The 20,497-nt window shown below is 41.9% G+C and overlaps 1 protein-coding gene across 5 annotated transcripts in view; it reads left to right on the top strand.

The window, feature by feature from the left end:
- The window catches only part of Cdk14 (cyclin dependent kinase 14), a 532,454-nt gene extending 512,238 nt beyond the window's left edge, over positions 1-20,216 (top strand). For all 5 annotated transcript variants that reach the window (XM_034518915.2, XM_076913083.1, XM_034518917.2 and 2 more), the window contains one exon: positions 16,886-20,216. The gene's annotated coding sequence lies outside the window, so the exon portion shown is untranslated. The remainder of the gene's footprint in view (positions 1-16,885) is intronic.
- Positions 20,217-20,497: the final 281 nt, after the last annotated feature.

Below are 20,497 nucleotides of genomic sequence, written 5' to 3'. Positions count from 1 at the left end.
TTCAGAGTCAAATTATATGAAGTTCAACCATTTTGGGGGGAGTAAAGGATTGCTGTAATCCTTTCTATTGCTAGAGGGAAGAAACACAGGAAAGTCAGATGTTGTGGCAGGTATATACAGAGAAGGATCTTTATATTCTCCTACCACACAATGTGAGTGCTGCCATCATTTCCAAGTAGAGAACCATGGAATCGGAGCAATAAAACCTGGATCTAAGTTTTGGCTTTGTCACTTATGAGAAGTGTATTGTTTGCTTGTTTTGTTGAATTAAAGAGTAAGCAGATATATCACTAGTTGGTCATGGGATGGCAAAAATACAATTTTTTCTTTAGGAATTTGTTAGCCAAATTAGACATGATGGGTCCTGAACCATTCAGACAGGCTAGGCTTTTTTATGGCTTAATACAAGAAATGTTCATAATGCATGTCCACATGAGTTATTGCTCATGGTTTCCTAGGTGCTGCCCTTGGCCCCTTGGGAATGGTATTTACCAGTGCAGATTCAGCCGCCTAATTCTGCCTTGTGGATGATAAACACATTTTATTAGATGGTCCTGTCAATGTGTATTGTTTCATTTCCAAAAGATTTGGGGGAAGGCATGCCAGAAGCCAGAAGCCAGAGATCTGAGCATTGTTGAATGCCATTACTGACTGGGATTTGATCTGACTGGGGCATCATGGAAATTAAAACAAAAGAGACAACACAGGGATATATATGGCAGAAAAGCTGGAGTTAGATGAGCTAGGCTGTCTGATGGAGAAACCACAGCACTCCAGAAACTCAGTGTTTCTTATATACAGTTGAATAGGGAGACAAAATTTTTATATACAGCTGAACAAGGAGGTGGGTTATTACAATGAGATAAACAAAGAGGCAAGGTTATCATATACAGGTGCATAAGGAGGCAGGTTTAGCAAATCTCAGTATGGAAAGCCATCTTCAGCAGTGACTGTCTGCAGAGGAAAGCTAAGGTGGACATAGCTTTCCACAGTATCAATGTTCACACTCAGAAGCTCACCGAAGGCTTTGCCATCCTTCTAAGCCTCACTCAGAGAGGTCTTTGTAACTCTCATGGGTCTGGGGCATTGGGGTTCATGACATGGCTGTGCCCGTGTCAAACCGCACACATTAATTCAGGACTTGATATGCCCCCTACAACTGACAGAACTACTAGCAAGCATTTGAGATGCTGCTGCATTTCTCTAGAGGTGAGTAGGAAGCCCCCCTTTCTAATTTTTCTTGATCTCAGACTCCTGTTCAGGCCTGGGAAGAGGCACAGCCCACAGCTGTCTGTAAAATAGGAGTGGCGCAGATGGCATCCCAGCGAAGTGAGCTGTCTCGGGTGTCACTAAACCTCAGTCACTCACCTTTAGGCCAGAAGAGGGTAGCAAATTGCAGCCTAAGTGACTGCCTCTCTCACCTGTGGACACCAAAGGTAGGAGTCTCCCCATGTAAGCAACCCAGAAGGCCTTTCGGCCCGTCTTCTACTCTGTTCCCAGTGTTAATTCTTGTATCTGGCAACTGGTGTCACCACCAGCACTGTGGTAGATCATGCTTTGACCCTGAATGGCACCTGATGCTTCTTCATCATGGCCCAGTCCAACGATATAGAAACCATGGCTGTAGACTACACATGCCACTGAGAAAACCAGAGTCAGGGTTTCTGTCTGTTCTCCTCCACCCCTGCACTAGACCTGCTAAGGAACATTCTAGTTTCCTTAATTAAAAAAAAAACTAAACTAAACTAAGCCTCCTTTATCATTTAAAAGAAAGACATGAAAGATGTAGAAAGTTTAGATTCGTTGTGAAAACTCCATTTTTTTTTCCTTAAACATCCTTAATTTTGGCTTAATTGTAGAAGGGTTTGATGCCTGAAAATTTGAAGAGGCCCCTATCTGCATTTTTAGAATCTTCCTTTCCTCAAAATATCATGAAGTGGCGTTCAGATGATGAGATTGCAGAAATGACTGTCAGTGTTTCAAAGGAAAAAGGAAGGATGAAGCCTCAAGAAAGAAAAATGAGCCATGGATTTGCTGCGTGTCGACTAGGGAAAACTGCATAAAAACTTCCCTATGCTGTGATTCTGAAACTCTTAGTCTAACGTTCAAGAGAAGGGATGATATAAATTTTTTAAGAAACTGTGTGGATCAGGGAACTGAAGCAAGTCTGTGCAAATTACCTTGGACACCCAAGCCAGCAAGCAGATCAGCAGGAGGAGTAAGGTAGGGGAGCAGTTAGGTGTGGTTGCTATGGCAACCATATGCTGATTGAAATGTTTGAGCACTCATGATTCACACCTGACTCCACATTCTTCTCCTCCTTTTTACCTGACTCCTGAGGGTTTGAGGTCCTTGGAGTCTTGATGCTACTGAGTCACCTTACGGAGAGATGCCATGAAACCAGGAGTAGCTGTCTCCTAACAAGGGAGGTACAAATAATGCTTGTACCTGAGAGAAATAGGTTAAAATGTAGATGCAGTTTTATCTGGGAAGTGAAGACAAGGAGACTTCCTGGCTGCATACTAACATGCCACAGCTCTGGCATGACAGGACCAAAGGCAGACCACAAAAACCAGCCGAGATGGGTGGAACCAGAAGTGAAGCCCTGTTGGTAGTAATGGAAACAGAGCTGGTCCAGAGGAGGAATGGGAACACAGCCCAACTTGTATACCTACCCTGAAAGGTTGCCATGACATGAGACCTGGAGGGAGGCACATTAAATTCCCTCCAAGTGCCCAGATTAGTCGTTTTCTGCATTCTTCTCTGTGAGGAAGGTAGATGGCCAAATTCAGAACAACTGAAAGCTTTTGCTTAATGTTGATGCTACCAAAAGCAAACAAACAAAAGAGAGAAAATGAAATGTAGCCTGCTAAGGAAAGGAATTGATGAGATTTAGTAAGAATAACTGCTATAGAACTAATTTCTGCTTATCTTTCAACACTGACACCGGTGGTAATAAAGAAAAAGAGGAAGGGACAGTGAGGGATTCTTTTCTTGGGAGAAGATGCTTTCCACTCACCTCCCAAATACCTCGGGATGGTCTGAACGGGCCCATACAGTCTGTGTAGTTTGCTGTCGCCTTCATTAGATACAGTGTTCTATGCTTCTTCGGAAGCTCTCTAGAAGGAAATTAGAAGACTGGGATTTTAACTTACCCCCTCACACACACACACACACACACACACACACACACACACACACACAGAGTCATAAATGGAGGTGTCCCTAGACTTCATCCTTTGTGTTGAGGATAATATTTAAAACGGCATGGCCCAATCTGGCTTGTTCTTATGGGGCCACCATGTTCCCTTCTAGACAAGGCCTGAGTCCAAGAGCTACTGCGGCTCTAGCTGCTGCTCAGCTCAGACCAGCCAGAAGCACCAGCCCTGGCACCCATGAGACCATCATGGTGGCCAGATCAGCCAATCCACCACGCTGTCTCCACAAAGCTTGGCTGAACCCCAGACAATACCCGCCATTCACACGGTACCCGGTAGAAATGAGACTCTGAAGCTTAATTATTATCCAAAGGCTTTATATAAATAGAAATGCTCAATTAACAAGATGTCTACACAATTTGAGTTGCTACCCGATACCTAACCTTAGGTAAAATTTGTTACCCAGGACTGTTCTTGATGCATGCGTGGTTCACCATAGCTGCTACATCTCTCCTCCTCTAGCTCCTCCTCTTCCTTCTCCTCTTCCTCTCCTTACCCCTCCCACATTAGCTCCTCCCAAATTACCAAGTTTATTGTAAAATGGGGGGTGGGGGGATATCCTGCTACACCGTTGTGCCTTCATGTCCTGATCATGTGTGGGATTTCCCTGGCACTGTGTTGTAGGCTCATGTCTAGCAGGAGGGAGGCTGCTCCATGTTTCAGCACACTGCCATCTTGATCAAGACCCTTGTTCTGCAGTCTGTGGATCTAGTGGCAGAAGGCAGAAGGTCCATGCACCAACTGGAAATTGTATGGAATACTCTGCATGTAACTAAACACGCTGCTTTCTGGAGAGACTTTTCCTGTCTTCATCCAGGTCTCCTATTTGTCTTTAGCTGAGAAAGTGAGGGACTGCAGAGTCTCAGAGCCCCCGACTCACTACTAGCAGGTGTACTGATCAGTTTATTGCCCACTTGTGTTTTGGTGAGAATAATAAGGGGGTGATATTCAAGAATCAGGTTTCACAGTTCGGATATTTATTCATTCAGTTTGGAAGCAATTCATAACTAGAGGTTAAGTCTGCATAGGCTTGGATATCAGTAGCAAATGATTTATGGTCAAGAGATTATTATGGCACAGGTATACCGTTAGCATAATAGCCCTTCAGATAGTGCCCACGGTTGTCTCTTTTGTTGGGGTCAGTAGTATTTGTGCAATTTCGTTGACGGTTCTTCTAATATAAAGGCATGCTTTCTGTTGTCTCTGAAGTATCTGAATTTCTTTGTCTGATTGATTGCTCAGTGAATGCCCTCCCTACCCCACAGTAATGCCTTATCTCACTTCACCATCTCTAATGGAAGGTCTAGGAAAAAGCCACTATTGTCTCCTTCACATTTTACCCAACATACAGCAGAGTCTAGAAACCAGCCCTATTAGAATTGCTCTTGATAAGATAGTATTGATGGAGACCAATTTAACCTTATTATATTAGTAAAAACACACATGTTTTCTATCCTGTTTGGAGAAAGGTACTCAAAAAAATTGATTATGAGAATTCTATTGACTGTAATGCTGAACTGCTTGAGGTTGGTAATTCAAAAATGAGAGAGTATTTCTGAGCCGGCATTTCAGGCCCAGGCTCATTGCTGTGACAGCTCATGCAGGGCTCCCGACTCCAGTATTTGCCAAAGGAACAAAACCAAGTGGCTCACGGAGCTCATTGGACACTTCCTCTCTCCAATCGATAGACTTTATATGATATGCTGTCTGTTTAATCATTATTTCTAAATGGAACTGGGATGATTTCCCCCTGTGATAACATGAAACAACCAAGCAAGTAGATTCTTTTTCTTTCATTCCAAATGACACCCAGTATTGAACAGTCAGAGCTTTTGAAAAGGACTTAACAGGAAGTCAGGAGACGTGCTAGGTGCTTAGGGTGCAGTTTTAATGCCAGCAGACTGGAAAACAAACAGCACAGCCCAGACAAGACGTGGCTTTGTTCTTTAGCATCTGTGCGAAGGAGAAATAAGATCTTTCTGGGATGTGCTCCCCACTCACAGGTGTAAAAGGGAAAATGTCACATTTTTGCCCTACTGCATTGTGTGGGGTGCTGGTGCGGGGCAAGGCAAAGGGGCGCCGCATAGCCTCCCATCATAGAAGCCCCATTCATTGAATGCGCTCGGTGCTTTTGTTTCAGTCTACCACAGTGGACAGTATAAAAGCACGAAGTATCCCTTAATCCCAGGAGCCTGGAGCGCACTGGCTCCTTTCACTGCATTCTCCACCTCTGCTGCTGGTGGAACTGAGACACTGACCCCAAGCCTACAACTGCTGTTCTTTACTCTGGCACTAAACCACCGAGTTGTTGGCAGGTCGATTGTTTTATACCAGGAGGAAACCAACTGTGTTAATGTGAATGTCTTAGTCGTCAGACATCACAGGCTTCACATTTTTAATGAGCTGCAACTCCTCGTGCAAGACGCACAACCACAGTCAAGCTAGATGAGGGACAGAGTGACGATGTTGTCTAATTTAGTACAGTTGCTCTTTCCAGGGTTTGGTGGCATTTCAGAACACCAAATGCTGCAATTAGAAAGTCCATCTGAGTTTGGGCGTTAATCAAAGACAGCCGATCGTGTCTGAATTACAAAGGACAGCACAGCACTAAAGACTGTGTTATTCTTACATTTCTTCCTTTTAACTTTATGTAAAGACAGGAGTGAACAAACTATTTACCAAGCACCTAATGCATCTTCCCAGGCATGAAATTCTCCAAATTGTCCCCAAGGGCTATGTTTTTAAAATTATGGTCCTTAGGAGGAAGCTTAATTTCTATGTCTTCATTCATCCCTCACACTGAATATTCCTCATGGGTAAAATAAAACATTTCAGCATTCAATGTTACAAAACGCAGTACTTAGCAATTTCAGAAGTCATTGGAAGAAGCAGCTAAACTCTCCGATTTCATGGTATCTTAAAGAGGACATTGGTTGCCTATAGCCCTTACAGCAGGACCTCAAGAATTCAGCAGTATGAGGTGTCCAGGTTTCTCCCTGGGTTGGGACATGAGATTCCCTTGCCTAAAGCACTGCTTCATTACACATAGCATAAAGTCTCAACTCCTTCACGAGCTTCTACCCTGCCACCCTGGTCAGCCACTCAGCTTGCTTCCTTCCTTCCTTCCTTCCTTCCTTCCTTCCTTCCTTCCTTCCGTGTGCATCTACAGGCTGACATGTGAACACACACTTCCAGCCTCAGCCACTTACTGCTTCCAGGTCATAAACTGGGCAAAATGAACCCTTTCCCCTTGTCTAGGTGTTGCGTTTGGAGTTACCTTTCCTCCTTTCCTTGTTATTTTTTATGTGTGTATGTGTGGTGTCCCTGTGTATGTATACATGTTCACATGTGTGGATATACAGTTGTATGCACATGCAGATGTTTTTATTAGCTGCTCTCCGCTTTACTTTAACTGAGGCAGGGCCTCACACTGAACCCAGAGCTTGCCAGTTTCAGCTTCTCACTGGGATCACAAGTGGCCTCAAATCCAGGCCTAGTACTTATACAGCAAGCACTTTGTCTATTGTGCCGTCTCCGTATTCCCTGGACTTGCCTTCTGAGTCAAAATTCTTCTTCATTGTGTCAGCAGTTCTAGAATAATGCCTACACATCCCATTTTGACTTAGGGATAGTTGTCACGGTGAAACTCTAGAGCTCTTAAAGTACCATACAGCTCTGATACATGTTTGGTGCTCTTCAAAAAGCAACAGAGTCCTGACTGGCCCTGTTTGACTGTGTCCTGTAACATGAAAGATTTCAATTGCTAATGTCCAGGAGGGCTGCCTAACAACTACCTTGCAACATTTCTAGAAGTGTGGGCTTCTACTCTCTCATCAGTGTGTGTGTATGATTCAAATCACCATTGGGGCCTTACTAGCAGGTCCTAGTATCATCATGCCCTTTACATTGTAAAAGTATACTGCTCTTAAAAATAGGTATCTGGAGGGGAACATGGCAGGTCCTGCCTGTAGTCCCAGCATTTGGAATGAGGAGGAAAGAAGGATACATAGAGATAGGACCAAAAAAAAAATGAAGAGATGCTTAGTGTTTCCTGAGGGAATGGATGTTGGGTGGGAGTTAGATGGAGGCTCTCTCCCTACCCCCACCCTCAGCAGACCCCTCTCCGCTACGTGAACTGTGCTAACTTGTGTCTCTCATCCGTTACGGGTGGTGGCCTACTGTCTGCGGAGCACACTGCACAGGTGTGCCACTAAATGGGTCTATGGAAAGTACATCTGTGGAACTGTGCTGAGGAGCAGGTTAATAGCCTGCCGTCAACAGCCTGAACAGAAAGTGACTCATTTAAACCTCAGTAAAAAGAGATGGTTCCAAAAAACAGAGTCCAGGTTGGGTCTCTTCTAAGTCTCTTCTAAGGAGAGAAGGACTCCCAGCTCCGTCTGGAATTGAGGAACACTGCTAGCCTGGTTCCCATCTTCCTGTCCTGGAGCTTGTTGCCCTTTTTGCTCTTTCACATTTGTGGCTCCTGCTTTTAGCTGGAGACAGCAGCATGCCTCTCATTTTTGTGTAACAAAGTACCAACCTTGCCATCTCTCTTATAATAACATCTCTTATGGGCCACCCCATAGTAACCCTGTTGCTCTGGCCAGGGTTCCCAACTCACTCTGTGCCGCACCTTTAAAAGGAAACCTCATTTCACAGGATCCCCCTTCATCCAGGCAAACAGGGACTCTCCATCTCTTACATTCCTGTAAAGGCATGGGTCCTGCTGTCAGCGCTGTCAGCATTTAAACCCGTGATAGGCCTCCTGCAGGCAATATTCCACAAGACATGGAGCGGGTGACTAAAGGAATTAGGACTTTTAAAAAATTAAATCATGGAAGCTTCTTCCATAGAACATGGTCCAATTTTCAGATGTTTTTATTAGAATAAATGGAAGAACACTTTGGACAGGAGAAAATGCCACATGAGTACAGAATGCTAGTGTCTGCTTCTCACAGTAGTACATATATGTTCAAAAATTACATATTATACAGTTTATCGTGACTATCATAACACTGCAGCAACTAATGGCATAATAATATAAAGACGCTGAAACACTTAAACCTAGCAGCGTGTGACTTTGCGGGAAGTCCAGGCACACTGGAGAACTTTGCAGTTCTTGGCTGATGCTGTTACATTCCAACATTCAATGATCAGTCTTTGGGGAAGGATGTGTTCACTGCTACCGTTGTCAAGTAGTTTCATGGTCCAGTCGTGGGGAGCTTAGCTGCCTGTCCAACAGCCACATTCCAGAGCAAGGGGCCAGCCTTCATGTCTGCTGATATTTCCTGGTTAGGAAAAAACAATTGCTATAAAGCATTTGTCCGAAGGTGTTCTTTTAAGAATGGACATAGCCAGTATAATGTACTACTCATGCTTGTAACTGCTGAAGACAATTAGACAGTCAAAGTGCAGGGCCTATGGTAAATTTACCATTGTAAATTTACATGACTCGACAACACAGTGCTCACTCACAACAGGTGCAAAAGAGTAACACACTTTACAAGGGAAAGATGCCTGAAGTAGAGATCGAGTGACAACATTGGTAAGGGGAAAGTGCCTGAGAACTCAGGTGAATGGTACAGTAAATAGTCCATCCCAAGACGGAGCCTGTAGCCAAAGCAAGCAGAGACAAATCATGACGGGTAAAGGGGCCGTGGGTACAGTGCCGCATGCCCCTTTGACTGGAATGCAACTGTATTTATGAATTCTGCAAGTGGCTGTTGCTACGACATTTCCCCTGAGCCTGGTACACTGACGTCATTCTCTACCAAATGATTGATTATAAGTTATCTGTGTATGCTACAGAAATTAATTTTAGCTTTGCAGATATTAATAAATATAATATTTTGTCAACCAGGTACAAAATTATAGGCGATCATATATACTAACTTCAAAAACCGTAAGCATCTAACATTTTGGGCCATAGTATGGACCAAGTAGGAGTACTTTAAAAAATAATGGGTTTACCCAAAATGGAGTCAAACCTTCTCTCAAATATTTTAATTAAAATGCAGTGTGAACCTCTGTGCTTGTCTGACTGTAAATACCATAAGCAGTCTTACGGGATTTGTGTATGTGCCCATGGTAAGTGGTGAAGAATGTTCGTGCTTCTGGTTGCATGACGTCGCATTTAATTTATTTAAACATATCTTAGTAAGCCTGTGACATATAAGGAGGGGTAAGGCATCGGAATGCCGTTTAATTAACTTACACTCACTTGGGAAGCAGTCACTTGCAAAGGTATGTTGAGCAAATAAAGAAAGCTTCAGATAATAAGAAATCCTTGGAAAGAATAAGCCAGCTTGGTGAAGACTCTCCTATTAGCTTTGTTACTGAAGTGGTTTTAGTGAGATATTTTACACCTCATGAGATTTTTTTAAAATATATTTTACATAATATAATTATAACAATGTATTGGTGTAATATTTAATTTTCTGTAAATTTGTATGTATAATACATGATTTCTGTCTTGGTTCTGGGAAGACTGCATCAAGAGTCCCTCCCTGGGCCCTCCTGGCACTCCCTAAGGTGGGCAGCAGTGTGAAAGCTGAAGTCTTTTGTCTATATGTGGCTAAACTCTGACCAGTGTTTGGTATTTGCATAAACTCAATTTAATAAACAGTCACATCCTTTTCAGTCAATACTGGTTCTGCCTCATATAATGCCTGGCCTTTCATGAGGACTTCAATAAATGTTTGTTGCTAATGATGAGTATTAAAATGATATGTTAAACCCATCTCCTCAGTTGAGAAACGCTTTGTTTTTGAGATGTCAGACTTACAGCCTTGCCTGGAGTTTTTCTAATTAAAATCACCACGTTGGCACCAAAGCTTAAAATGTGCAGAGTTGCCGCAATTAGTGAATTGTGCGTCCATATGGATGTTACCAAACAGCTTTCAACTTAACGGATTTGGGCTATTTTGAATGATGGGCCTTCTGGTAAGCTTAAAACAAAGCTTGTCTTTCTCTGTATTCATTTTAATTAATAGTATCTTGCTGGTCTCAAAGATGTGTTCTCTTCTGGAGGGAGGAAACATGATTATCATAAAGCAGAAATGAGTTACAGAACGAGGCTTAACTAAGTCTCTACATGTATCTGTTTTATGCTCTCTCTCCCACCCTCTACAGAGTCAGTACAGGGCTAGAGAAACTGGAAAACACTGACTTTAGATGTTTTTAAAAGAAAACCTTTATTTCTAGGTAAATCACAATATTCACTCAGTCAAAAGGATAGTAAGTTAAACTGTCAGCCGATTCTCTGAATTGATTACAGCATTAATTAAAAAATGTTCAGAATATAAAAACTGATCATCTGGTGTGTACATGCACATAAATGAGAACATGTATGTATATATAGATATGTTTACAAATATATACACATACACATTTATTTATATATATGTATATATGTATGTGTACATGTGTACATACATATATACATATATGAAATATCTGAGCTTACCCTGAGGTACTTAGCAATTACTGTCTTATTTGTACGTTTAAGTCTGCAATAGCTGTGCTTGAAGATGAATTAGATTTAAAAAATCATTTGTTTTTCTTAGTGCTTTAAACAAAGCGACACGGAGCCTTAGAGATAAGTTGGTGGCCGGCTTTACACAATTTCTATATGAAGTCTCGTAGGCATGAAAGTCGGGAGGAATATTCTGAGCTTCATTTTCTACAAAGCCAGAATAAGTTTTGTAGACACTTATGCATGTTAGTCAAGGCTCTAATTTCTCAGTATTTTCAAACCACTCTCTAAATACTTTTAGAAGAACATTCTGATAGCTGTCACATCTACTGATGGGAAATCGTGATAGGTCCAATTTGAAATGCTTGTTTGAAAGCCATGCTGGTGAACCGTTTCTTCGAAAGTAGTCGCTGAGGAGTTAGGAAGTCAATGAACATAAAAAAAGAAAACTCAGGTTTTTTGTAATTTTCTAGCGTGCATAGGAAAATTGATTCATCCAACTGTGAGTGGGCAGGCATAAACCCAGTGAGTCCATTAAAGGAACTGTACCACCTAAGTCCCCTTTTGCTATGCTGTTTCTCTTCTGTCCTTCATGGAAACCCATTGCCGGGACCATCTAGAGTTGGTGCAAAGCTGCCCTAACTTCTCCAAGTCACCTGGATTATTAATTACGTACTTACCTTTAAGTGCCGCCATGTGTCTGGACTTGGAACTCTCGCTCTGCATGGGAGGTTAACGTTGGTTTTGTTCTAGCTCTGAAAAAAAAAATTAAACTCAATTAAATGATAGTCTTTTTTTTTTAAAGCTAGGAGTTTTCTGTGTAGCCCCACTTCTCCTGGAACTCACTATATATACCAAGCTGGCCTCAAACTCAGAGATCTGCCTGTCTCTGCCTCCCTAGTGCTGGGATTAAAGGCATGCTTCACCACACCCAGTTTATGATATTCCATTTTTTAAAAAAACGAAGTTGTTTTATAAATCCTATATTGGATTTGCTGCATGAAGTGGATTCCTTTCTGGCAAAGGTAGTGTTTCTTTTCAGTTAAGTAGAGCCCCCTTCAGAAGTCTCTGCAGTAGAAGTGAGCCAATCATCCCTCAACCACACCTACAACCTGAGAATATCCTCTCCATGACTTAGGTGATTGAAGAAAAACATACAGTTGTTTTAAATTTGAACCAAAATAATCACTTTTCTCCAGAGAGGCTTACAGGGAAATGTTTTTAAATCTTCCTGTAGAGAAAAGAATACTTTAAGGAGAGACAGTGAGCAGACACAGTGGCTGGTTGGGGAAAGCCCAGAATAAAAATAAACAGAAAACCTTGGAGAGGGTAAACAGGCCAGCATGAAACACAGGCCATCTGATCACATGCAAGGAGCGGATCTGGGGCCTCGGTGTTGCTCCCCCTCCGGCGTGTAAACGGCATGCATGTGTGTAGCGGTGTGTGAATGTACACACAACGATTTATCAGAGAGCACAGAGGGAATTAGAAAGAGCCTGGCCTGTTTTTAATTTGAGTCTGTTTGCTTGCATTTAGCACTTAAGGGCTTCTACATTCAGCTTGCTCAAAAGAGTGAGGAAGCACTCGTGGCTTGGGCCTCAAATCAGAAATGCATGAAGTGCAGCTGCAGAGATAATACATTTTCCCCAAAGGCTTTGGCTGAGCAAATTAGGTGTCAATGGGGTGCCCGCGCAGGCAGTACTCTCTCTAATTAGTCTCTTGAGCCTAGTTGGTGGCGGGTACGAGATGATCTAATCAATTGGTCTGTGTCTGATGGTTGGTGTAAAAATCCTACCAGGCAGAGTCTCTCCCACAGGTCACCCACCTGCGCAGCGGGAGTCCTCATTTTCATTTCTCATCTCCTCTATCACATGATGCTGACAGTTGGTTTTAAGAAAATTGAATCCAAAAAAATATCTAGTTCATAGGGCACATGGGTCAGAACAAAGTTGCATTATGGGTACCGGCGATCCAATTAATTAATATTTATAGCTGAGAAGCTCTATGTAGATACCTCTGAATAAGGATTTTATCAACTGAATCCAATTTCTTGTTTAAATCACTCATTTTAGGAAAAAGGAACACTGTGGAAAACTAAAAACTAGTTTTAAAATGGTACCCACCTATTTTACGATTTCCATGCCTACGGGTAGCTGTGCGTGCCAACCATACAACTATACTTCGTATTCCTCTGTATTGTGCATGTGCTGTATTATAATTAACAATCAAGTGTAAGAGGGAGATTCACGTCTTCATCATGCTTTGATTGCCTGTCATAGCGTATCTTCATTCTCTCGGCCCGAATCCCCACCCATGAAATTCTTGATTGCACTTCTAGTCCTAAAAGATGTGTTTCTGTGCTTTCTGTAAAACTTGAAGCTAGCGATGCCCAAGGTGAGAGGCTAGGAATCTCGTGTTCTGTAAAAGCATCAGGCAGAGTAGATGGCATAAAATATGAGCTGTTCACAGTCACCTCACAGAGATAAGAGGCATGCTGTCATTGGCTCCTCTTCCATTTTCTTATTATTCGATTCTCCCATTAAATGTCAGAACCCAAGGCTAAGTAATGGACTTTGCCATAACCATTACATTCACCATTTACTAGTCAGTTATTGCTAGTGTACATTGGCCCTTCCTATCTAAGTCTGCCACACCCTAGTCTAATCTTACTACACCTTAGTTAGGCATATGCGATTCTCATATAGATTGTAGTCAGAATAAGAAGAGCGTAAGGCCAAATAAATAGTATCAGGGCACAGAAAATATCTTAAATGAACTCAAGGGGATAGTAAAGTGTATGTTGTCAACATAATTGATTGTTATGTGAAGCCAAGTATATTGGAAATTAAATCATTCATTTTTTAATATAAAATGATGTCATAAAAATATGTTTTTCCTATACCAAAGAATAGATTCCACCCATCGTTATTGACTAATGGTGTGTTTGTCACTAGCCTTCTCCTCTATACCAAGCCAAGTAATGGACACCATGGCTGAAGTAGCTGCTTGGTACCAGCTGTCTCAGTAGCAAGAGTGAGCCACAGTACAGAGCTGTTTAGCCTTTGTGACTATGTCATTCCCACCCATTCCCGTGGTTTCAGGTCTTTCCTTTCCATTTCTTGTTCTTTATCAACTACTTCTGTGTGCCTGAGCCATGCTCTGGGTACCTACTGGTTTACTCAGTAATCTAATCATGCCACATGCAATCCTTAACTTGCTTCCTCAAAGGAAGTATATCAAGAAGGACTAAGTGTCTGTTTCAGGAAGGCAGCTTGGGTACCAGGCCTCCGTTCTGTTGATTAAAGTGATGTGAGGAAAGGGAACCAAGTACTGACTGATTCATCTGAAGAGTCATAAGGGTTCCATAAGGGTTCCATGTGGGGCAAGCACTTGTTGACAACAACAACAAGAGGGCAGTCTCCCTGGAAGAGTTGGAATCTCATTCTGCTTTAGCTTCATGGGATAAAAAGGATGCCTCTGTCATGTCCTTTAATAAAGGTGGTTGGTAGTGAGACAGGAACTGGACAAGAATGCTTGAAATAGAAAGTATCCTTGAAATACTGTGGGAACAAGTGTTCTCTCTTCATGATCTCAAGGACCTCAGAAAGGATTTTCAAGCATAACTCAGAATGTGTTTTCCTCCATGCAGATGGAAAAAATATCACTTCCCTTCTCTCGAAGAAAGAGATGGGATAGGGCTTTTGGGTTGTTTTGTGTAATTGCTTGTGCTACAGTTGTGATTTCTTTTAGAAGAGACTTAATAATAGTGTCTCTGGGCAGAGTTACGGGGTGGATTCCTGTGGATAGAGAATGCTACACAGAGCAGCAAATATTTTAAATAATAATGGATGAATTAGGATTTGGAGGTAGCAAGGTCTTTTGTGCTGTATCTGTCTACACCAAGACGTCACAAAGATGTGATAGAAGGCAGCTTTGACTTACATCCTGTCCAATCAATCAGATGGCAGAGAGCTCTCGAGAATGAAAGGTGAGCCCTGTCTCAAAACACAAAAACAAAAAACACAAAACAAGAAGTGAATGAAAGACTGGAACTACAGGAAATCATAGAAGAAAACATAGGATGTAATCTTGATAACGTTGGATTTCACCGTTCCATGCATTTCGAAATGTGACACCAAAAATATAAGCAATGAAATAAAAGTATGTAAATTGAACTTAATCAAAATCCAAAGGAAGCAGTCGCCGGCAGGCCATACTCGAAGTGACTTTTGAGTTGTATGATGAGAGATTGATGTCCAGATTACATGAAGAACTGCAACTGAGCAGCAACAACAAACTGAATTACAAAGTGAGGGAAGGACATGAATGGAAGTTCTCTGAAGGAAGACTTCCATATGGCAGAGAAGCTCATAAAAAGGTGTTCAACACCACTAGCTATTAAGGAAAGGTAAATCAATAAAAGTGTCAGTAAATTAGAATACGTATAGCTAAAAAAAAAAAAAAAAAAAAAAAAAAAAAAAAAAAAAAAAAAAAAAAAACAGAAAAGAAAAGAAAACCTAGGGGTATGGTGAAACTGGAGCATTTCCTCATGGCAAGTTAGAAAAAACTTTAAAAGTAGAATTTCCCCTTGTCCCCAGAACTACACCCGCAGGTGTCCAACCAAAGGAATTCACATCAGGAATTAGAGCAAGAGTCACCGCATCTGTGTTGACGTCAACTTTATTTACATCCACCACAGGCCTATACTCAAGTCCATGTTAACTGGCAGATGGATAAGGGCCATGCCATGTGGGCATAGTAAGACATTACCTGGCATTTTCTAAGACAACGAAGAACTGACATGTACTGCCGTACGGTAAACCTCAAAAACGTTATGCTAGTCGAAAGCTGCCCCGATCAACAGGTCACACATTGAGTGATTTCCTTTTAGATGAACTATTCAGAGCAGGTAACTAAACAGAGACAGAAGGATTGTTGGTGTTAGCCAGAGAGTAGGGCACAAGACCATGAGAATGACTGCTGTAAGTGGCATTGAGAATCCTTTGAAAGTGATGATACATTTTGGAATTACATAGGGAGGATGGCTGTACAGAATTGTGAATGAACTAAGAACCACCAAATTATACACTCTGAAATGGTTGATTGTTTGTTATATGACTTTCACCTCCATAAACTGAAGGGGAGGTTGACTTTTGAAATTCAACAAGATGAGGAGAAGGCAGGGATGCTTTTGTTCTGATGTGCTATAAGGGTAAGAATGGGACGTTTGCACTCTTGGTTCAGGCACTGAATGTCCTTGGTGCTACAGCTCATGGGAGCAGTATCAGGGTAAGTGTACATAAAGTCTCTGAAAGGGTCAAATCTGTGTCCAGCTGGATGACAAGATGTTCCTCTAGATGGTGACAGGCCTGACTGGGCAGTGACTAGGACCACAGTCCTAATCCTAGTTGATGATTGGGTTCTGGTATGGAGTGAAACAGACACATCTACTTCTTCAACTGAACTTGGGACCTGAACGTGGGAGTTCCACACTGTTCCAAACTAGGCATTCTCTTTCCTACCCAGAGGTTCAACAAAGATGAATAAGGGCTTAAAAAAAGAAACCAGTATGAAGATTCCTTCATTCTCAACAAACTCCTTGCCTACAATGGGCTCTCATTATCAAGCTGATATCTTTGGAACCGTGGAGGCTTGTGGAGAATGATGGGAAGGGCATGCCAGTTCAGGTCTCCTGGCCAGATTTCATGCTGATAAATCTAATATAACTGACAATAGGCAACCAGGGAAGTGTAGGGCTGGTTTTTAAAATCAGTGGTGTGATCCATTTTTCGCACTCCTGTTCATAAGAACAAACATGATGATCTGTCCTTCTAGTGGTTCATACGGTGTCCCAGGTGCTTAATCAGGGCCAGCATTGCCTCTAATAGTTTAGGGAAGGAATTTATCTGGCTGTATTTTTCTCTAAATGGTCCAAGAGGAAGTTAGCCCATTCACATACATGTATTTCAAGGGAAGAAAACATAGTCTGGATATTTGTTTATCGTATTTAAGAAATGTTTTCATAAAGGAAATTGTTCCACCTCAAATGTGTGTGCCTGGCGTAGCTTCGGAGAGCAGCAGTGGACTCAGTGTAGTCTGATCAATTTTATTGTCTCGAGTAATTTAGAGGGAAATGAAGGATGTAAGCTATTTTTTTTGTTAATGTAACAGTTCTCTCTTTTCCTCCTTCCAGGCTTACGTTGTCATCATTCTGGGAAGAAAAGAAAGAAGAAGAAATAAAAATAAATAAATAAATAAATAAATAAACAAACCACTAATGAAGTGGCATCAGTGCGAGGGGTCCCTTCTGCTCCCTGCAGTGGATTTCACTGACATGAAAATTGAAGCTGGCAAGACCCTGTTTCCTCTGCAATTTATTTAAAACCTTGCACGCATTTGGATACCTTGTGATTTCCAAGCACTGTGTGAAGATTAAGCTTTGCTTACTGCTACATGGCATGTATTCTTTTCAGTCTTTTGTGTCTGGTTCTGTTTGATTTCCCCCTGCTGCACAGTGGTTCTGTGAAGGGTTTTTCTGCTTTCAACAGCCTTGTCTTAAACACATTAAGACAACACATTTGGTGTTCACACGTCCTCAGTCATGTTTGCACTTGAAAGCCACACGATCACACAGTGGCAGGAAATCAACGTTTTCCTTGAGCAGAGTACAGTCTGCAACCACCAGGAAGGACATTCTTTTTGCTAAAACAACCCCCATGCTTTCGAACGGACTAGACAGCATGGTTCCAGACAGCGGGGCCCTACCTGTTGCCTGCCTTGGAGGACATTGGAAATGTGAGGTTTCTCTCTCTCTCTCTCTCTTTCTCTCTCTTTCTCTCTCTCTCTAGTTGGAAATAAGCACACATTTACACAGGAGACCAAAATCCACTTAACTTTTTCAATAGCGTGACTGTTTCTGAGCAGGTCATAGGTAGAGAAACCAGCACCAAAATCAATGACAAAGTGAATGGAGGTTGACCATTATTTTGTTTAAGCCTGTAGAAAGCGAGGCAACTTTTTACATGTGTTCTGGGTCTTATCAACATCTTGCTTTTTTTCCATCAACTCTGTATTATTAAACTGTTATACTCTGTCTTTTTAAACTGGAGAAAGTAGTAAAGAATATCATTCTTAAAACTTGGGTGCAAAGATGTCTGTCAGGGTAGGTCCTCAAAGCAGCCTTGGTTGATTAAAGCTTTAAAATCAAATTTAAAAATTATCCAGAGTTAAAATTTTGCTTACTCACAACAAAGGACCTCTGAATTAGATTGTTCAGAAACATTCCAAGCCACTTGGAAGGCATCACTGGATTCCAGACTTTAAAGCAGTCTTCAGTAACAACTGTTCAAAGGCAGACCTTACAATCAATGCAGGAATTCTGCTTTAAGAATAAGACTGGCAAAGAAAGGCCTTGTTTTAAGGACCTTGCAAGTTGAAGGCAAGTTTGTGCCACTGGGAGAGAGGGCTGCTCTAGCATACACTGAACCTTGATCTGGGGCAGCTGCCCAGTGTGGGCTACTCCCACAGGCAGTCTCACTGCAGAATCCCAGGAAAGCTGGGCCCAAGGGGCAGTTAGGAAGCTTCATATAAAGCATGCCCTTTGCGCCTCCTGATATAAATCTCCATGGAAACGCAATGCATCTGTGTACAGTGGTCTATGTTGTACTCCTCCTAAGAAAGAGGAGAAGCTACAAGCCTGAAACATGGCACACAATTTTAGGATGAAAACTACAAATCCCAATCCAGTTTCACAGGGGCTTTCTGATTCTCCAATGAGGGACAAGCTTCCTGATAGTCAAACCCAGTATCCAGGGAAGCAGATCCAGGTTTCTAAACTTTCAAAGGCATTGTGTCTGAGTAAGAGGTGTAACCCATCACCCAGTCTCTCAGAGGGGTCACTCACTGCAATCTCACAAACACTAAGCAAGGAACTGCTTACAGGATGGTTTCAAAGAAAGCAAAAGACACCCAAGGTGACAATGTTTACTCTTCTCTACCTGGGAATCATTTTCCATCCCTCTTTTGTACATTCCTTCCATGGGAAGTCTTATAGGTATTTTGATTTAAAGTATAATTAGATTGGGAGTTCTTTAAGTGGGGAGAAAACTTTATGTGTAATTAAGAACAGCCTCCCCTGTGATTTGCTTAGAATTCGCCATTCATGAGGGCCGGGAAAGAGATTATGTTTGTATTTCACTAAGTATAAGTCAGGAGCTCCATGCCAATGTTGAAAGGTTTCAATAAGAACATAAAGGCAACTGGGGGTCCATGCCCTTGTCTAGACAGCTTCTCCTGGGAAGTAAGACATAACACTGCTCGGTGTGGGGTCTGCCTCAGGACAGGCACGCCTCTCAGGTTTAAAGGGTTTCAGTTTCCTGTCCTTGTCATCAAGGAAGGAAATCCAAAGTGTCTGCCCCCCCCCTCCACCCAACACAGTCACAGTCCCTTTCCCTGGCTTTGCTCTCCTGGCCTCTCTAAGGGCATCATGAAAATCAGTACAGACTCTGTTCATTATACTGTTGAGAGAGCACTGGAATGTTTGGTGAGATTATTTTTCTATGAAGGAATAGCTTGAGTTTGGATAGCTGCTAAGAATAGCACCAATACCCTGGCACAACAATTGTATGAAAGCAACCTCACTGTACACAGCATTTGGAAAGGAAGTATGGGACTTAGTTTTCATCTTCTTAAGGCAAACTGTTTTAATTAAGAAATACAACATACATAGGACAGAAAAATGTAAAATTAGAGGTTTAAGGCAGGGGCAGCTGTCTGCCCACCATGCAAGGCTGAGAACCTGTTTCTAGCTCTCAAGTGACTGAAAGTTTCTAAGGGAATCTGGGATTGTAGGAAAACCAAGGCCTCTTGGTACCCTCTCCACAATGTGTGTGACAGCCACTGTAATCAGTACTCTACGTATGCGTCCATAACAGACACTCAATTGTGACTATCGCCGGGTTTGTAATCTTTTGTTATATAAGAGGATGTTTAGGCTGTACATACTGGGGTAGATCATTGCCTGCCCCTATACATAGAAATATGCTGCATAATTGTGCATAACTTCCTTCTCCGTTGCTGGCTTGTAGTCAGAGGAAACTGTATGTTAGCCTTCAGTTTCCTCATATACCAAACTGAAAAGTTTTCAATCTCAAATGAAGTAAGCAAGTTCCTGTTCTCACTGCCCCCTTTTCCCAGCAGCATATATTAGAGGCACATTAAAAAAAAAAAAAATCTTTGTCTGTAAGTGGACTTTCAATTTTTTCTTGTTTCTTTTCAGCCCCCGCCTCCCCCCCCCACTGGTTCATATAATGCACTGAGATGTGTACTTTTCATTGGGGTTAGTACCTCAGAGACTCTTATGCTTCAACATGACACATAACAAGGAGAATGGAATACTACATGTCGCATACGTGTTGCCAACTGTAATTTGTCTGTATGATGAAGGATGTAATGGTTTGTCAGCTGTCATTGTTGTTTTCTGTAACATGATATGGAATAAAGTATAGCCGAATCTGTATATATCATCTTGGCTCATAGTCATGTGTGTCCAATAAAACCATAAATAAAAGAATAAATAAATAAATAAATAAATAAATAAATAAATAAATAAAAGAAACGGTAGCCTAAGACTCAGCAGAGCCCTTCTGAAAGAGTGAAGCAAGAGACCAAATGCACAATGTATGGGACCAAGGTGTGTTCCTGGGGGGGGTTCCAGAAATCTTGGAAGTCAACCCTTCTTTGCTGTGCCAAAGTTGGTAGAAGCTCAGGGGCCCATGAGCCAACACTGTGAGCTACAAGGCTTCTT

This window comes from Arvicanthis niloticus, chromosome 15 (genome assembly GCF_011762505.2).
Source record: "Arvicanthis niloticus isolate mArvNil1 chromosome 15, mArvNil1.pat.X, whole genome shotgun sequence".
Taxonomy (NCBI): domain Eukaryota; kingdom Metazoa; phylum Chordata; class Mammalia; order Rodentia; family Muridae; genus Arvicanthis; species Arvicanthis niloticus.
The sequence above is the reverse complement of the archived record's forward strand: the minus strand, read 5'-3'. Positions and strand labels throughout refer to the sequence as shown.